The sequence below is a fragment of the Caenorhabditis elegans genome, chromosome X, assembly GCF_000002985.6.
Source record: "Caenorhabditis elegans chromosome X".
In the NCBI taxonomy this organism is placed as follows: Eukaryota; Metazoa; Nematoda; class Chromadorea; order Rhabditida; family Rhabditidae; genus Caenorhabditis; species Caenorhabditis elegans.
The window spans coordinates 12,195,072-12,199,655 of NC_003284.9; the positions used below are offsets into that span (position 1 = coordinate 12,195,072).

Consider the following 4,584-nt stretch of genomic DNA (forward strand, 5'->3'; position numbering starts at 1 on the left):
CTTAGGTAGATCCCCAGAAAAAGCCTCAGTGCTCATCCTAATTTGTAACCCTTCCTCCCCCTCTCATAAAAAAAAACCTCTTGAACCATGAATTGGTCCCATATGACATCATGAATTATCACTGCCGGGTGTTCTCTCTTCCCTCTCTCATAAAAAGTTGACCTGCCAGATGGGCTTCTTGCTGTCACCAGGCAATGTAAATAGCGTCATCTTAACCTCGAATGACCCTCTCCCGGCTGTATTTCTTCTCCCCTCCCGTCTCTTCTATTCTTCCGTCTCATCCCCCGCTGCGTGCCCGGTCACCTCCGCACAGTTTTTCAGTTGAGACAATCGAGAGAAATGAGGAAAATAAAGAAAAATAAGCACACGTCATTGTCATCAATGCTCTCCGCGCACCGAACTGTCTGCTGTCTTGTATTGAAGATAATGATCCAACGACAAACAATAATATGATAAATATGTAACAGTCTGTGTGGAGTGAGAGCGCCGGCGATAGACGATTGGCAAACAGGAATATGTCGCGATAGAACCCGCAAAACGGTTATCAAGGCAATAATCGGAATATTTATCTTTAGTCAACACCTATTTTGTTACTGATCTTTGCACTTCTTTTGAGATTAAACTTAACATCAAAATTGGATTAACAGTGAAGCACAAAACCATTACTATATACCGATGAAACAGATTTTCATGAAAAAAAAACCGAAGTTTTAGTGTAGACTTTGAAATTGGTTGACTTCTATAATGATAATGTAACTAAATACGACAGTAAAACTGTAAAAAAATGTTTAAAAATTTCAGTTCTCTTCAAAGTGAAGGTTGTTGCAAAAGCAAAAATACATAACTTCTTACATTCAAGATTTATTGAAAAAAAAAACAATTAGGTCGGATACTCCGCTCAAAAACAAACTCTTTATGACTACTGTAGAACGGATTAATACAAAGAGTTATTTTCAATAAAAAGGATTTTGATGGCAATAAAAGTGTCACGGCACTCAAATTGTATGAAACATACTTGATTAATTTGTGACATAATTTATACGTAATTCTTTTTAAAGTAATTTTAATCTTAAAAAATCAAAAAAGAGTATTACAAAATAGCTTGAAACAGTTTTTTTTCGTAAACTACGATCATAATTTTTATTCATGTTTCCAAATGTATACTTTTTATATAACATTTTAGTGTTTCAGAGTTACACAATTTTTTAATATTTCAATATTTCACAATAAAAAAATTAGTTACAAAGAGGTACAAAATTATCTGCATTCCAGCAAATTGGTCCCTAGCAATGCTAATCGGGTTATAAGTGATCTCAATTTTCCGCCAAACCGTTGTCAATATAGAATTCGCTGTTTATCTTAGACCCACTCATATTTCGTTACTGATCTTTTCCACATTGTTGGTGGGTGATTCACAGCTCAGATGAAGATTGTATGCAAATAATTGAAGTAAAAAAATAAAACCGAAATATTCTATAAAATAATGCGAGAGAGGTTAGTTCACAGATTTTGATTAAATTGTTTAAATGTGACGTACGAACAGTAGAGAAAGAAAAAATAAACACATTTCGACAGTTCTCAAATTATTTTGAAATATTTTATGAAATTTGAAAGAATTACACTAATTTCAGCCGAAATCTCAAATTTTGCCAAATTTTCCGTGTCGCAGCCGTCCGAAGTTGACTTATGTTTATATATTATATTTTGGTAGTTCATCTGATATTTCTTCGTTGATTAAGAAACTTAAAAATTTGAAAAGGTTCATTACGAAATTCGTTCATTTGAGCACATTTTCGGCTCCATACGTTCATAATCATCCGAAACGTTAGTCATTTTTTGAAAACCATTTATGTGATGATAAAATGGTGCAATATCGTAATGAAACTTTAACAAATCTTGGAAATTTTTTCATTTCGAGTCAAAAAGAGGTGGAAACTGAGTTCGCGCTTATTTTCAAGAAATCTAAAGCACTGTCGCATTTTCAAATTTTTACAATGTTGAACTATGAATATTTCATGCATAATTGAAACATAAAACTGGAAGAATAATTTTTGTATCGATGAATTCTAGTATTCTAATAAGTGAAAATTAAGTATTCACCTCTTTTTGACTCGAAATAAAAAAATTTCCATTTTTTTTTGAAATGTTTTATTAATATTCAGTTATCCTAACATCATAGATATGGTTTTTGATAATTTCTCACTGGCAGTACTACACCTTTAATAATATCTACGTAGGTAATTTTTTCTTTTAATTTTTAAATTAAATTAAATGGTCGTGAAATAACTTGCTGTGAAACTTGACTTGAACTGAAACTGTTGTTGGTCCCTATTTTATTTCCAGGTAACTACAAACTGATAGCGAAAAATCGTAAAACTGTAGATATGTTTGTGCAGCATTTTCTTCACATGAAAAGGAGCTGTCAACATGTTTTTCCGCGTTCGATTACACTTTCATTCCATAAAAACTTTCATTCAATTGATAAAACTGACATCAATTGTTGATTGACACAATCCGGACATCACTTGCAATCAACAGCAACCTGAGATGCGTTTGTTGAAACGAGGAGGAAGTAAATATGCAAAACTAGAGAATACAAGTTTCAAAAAACACATATTTTTCACCTTTGAATCTGGAAGAAAATTTACAACTATGTTGTAAATCAACCAATTCGGCATTTCTAGAAATAGTATCAGAATTGAATAAAGTGGAACTCAAAACACAACGTGCAAAAACCAAAGCAGTTATTCAAATTTTTTGTGATGAACTATTTTTAAAAACTGGAAAGTTAAAAAATTAAAATGTTTCCATACGTGAGACTTTTGTAATTCATCTTTTGAAAATATGATTACCAAAAAAATAATCACAAAACAGAAATTTGGAAAAAAAATATGTGCTGACGAACCAGTTTTGAAAGTTGCAAACATTTGAAAACGAACAATACTAGCATGTGCAAAAACGTATTTCTAAATATTTTCTTAAAAATTTGTCTTAACCTTAGCATGCAAAGTATTTTGAAAAGTTATTCAAGTTTGATCTCAAAATATGTAAGTAGTTCGATACTTTTTTCTTATATTTTACCACGTTCCTGAAATGAAACAATCAAATTTCTTCGCTTAATATCATAATTAATACCAAATTGAAACAACTCTGAAGTCATTAAATTTGGAGTTCCCAGTTCCCAATTACCTAAACCTTTCAAAAAAACTATTTTTAAAGCTCACAAAGTTTAAGCTCCATCAGTATTCTCACATGTGCTTTGTGCTGTGATTCATTGTTCCGCTCAGCGTCAATCATACCAAGAATAACTTTGCAATTCTCTGTTTTCTGGTTCCCTTTTTGCACTTTTCAAAAGGACCGAAGAATTCCAAATGAGCTCTAACTCAACTATTCCGGATTCCAAGTTTTTCCTATCTTGCTCCAAACATCCGTTTCCCATTTGCTCAATTTGTCTCCGACCAGAGCTCATCAAAAATGTGCATTTTCCATGATTTTTGAGAAACGCACGTTTTATGTGCTCTTTGAATGTTTTCACAAGGCAAAAAAAACTGAACTGAAGAAGTAATTCGAGTGGTTCCGTTTTATTCTAAATGTGCCATGTCGGGAAATGGCCCAGAATACACGAAAACGTATTGCATAAGCTGATAATTTCAGGCGGCGATTTTTGAACATTCGACGTGTTTGCCTTTTGTTAAGTTGAGAACAAATCACGAACTTTTTCCCATCGCCCCCTCGTTTTTGTGCCACCATGATAGCAAGTTTCACCTTTTTGATCGAACAATATGAAAATTCTGGAAACTGGGTATACAAAAGAGAAACGGAATCCCTTTTCATCATCACTTTTCAAAACTTGCAAATTCGAAAAATGTTGAATGCGAAATTAGAGTGTGCTGAATTCAAAATGTAACCAAGCAATGCACGAAAGAGCAGAGCATTGAAACAGGAAATTTTGCACACGGCTCTTTTCATTTGCAGGATATATGAATAGGCTCATGGGAGAAAACCAGGAAGTGTGAAACTGAACAATGAGCTTAGAAGTTTGGGTTTCTGATCATAATTTTTATTCATGTTTCCAAATGTATACTTTTTATATAACATTTTAGTGTTTCAGAGTTACACAATTTTTTAATATTTCAATATTTCACAATAAAAAAATTAGTTACAAAGAGGTACAAAATTATCTGCATTCCAGCAAATTGGTCCCTAGCAATGCTAATCGGGTTATAAGTGATCTCAATTTTCCGCCAAACCGTTGTCAATATAGAATTCGCTGTTTATCTTAGACCCACTCATATTTCGTTACTGATCTTTTCCACATTGTTGGTGGGTGATTCACAGCTCAGATGAAGATTGTATGCAAATAATTGAAGTAAAAAAATAAAAATGCAAGCAAGTTTTCTTCTAAAATGACAGCATTCAATCAACCGAGCGAAAAGTATGTTCTATTTTCTAAAACTCCAAGAAAATTTTTTATTTAATTTCAATACATCCACATCTTAATTTAATTTTTCCAAGATATTGTTTGAGCGTCATGGCATTCTCTAAAAAAAACAGTAATAACTCATACTTGATTAAAAACCTGAT

General features: G+C 32.5%; 1 non-coding gene across 1 annotated transcript; it reads right to left on the reverse strand.

Moving 5' to 3' along the window:
* Positions 1-262: 262 nt before the first annotated feature.
* On the reverse strand, positions 263-398 carry T24F3.1. The gene has a single exon (NR_072248.1). It is a non-coding gene; the product is annotated as an Unclassified non-coding RNA T24F3.1 (non-coding RNA).
* Between the last annotated feature and the right edge of the window lie 4,186 nt (positions 399-4,584).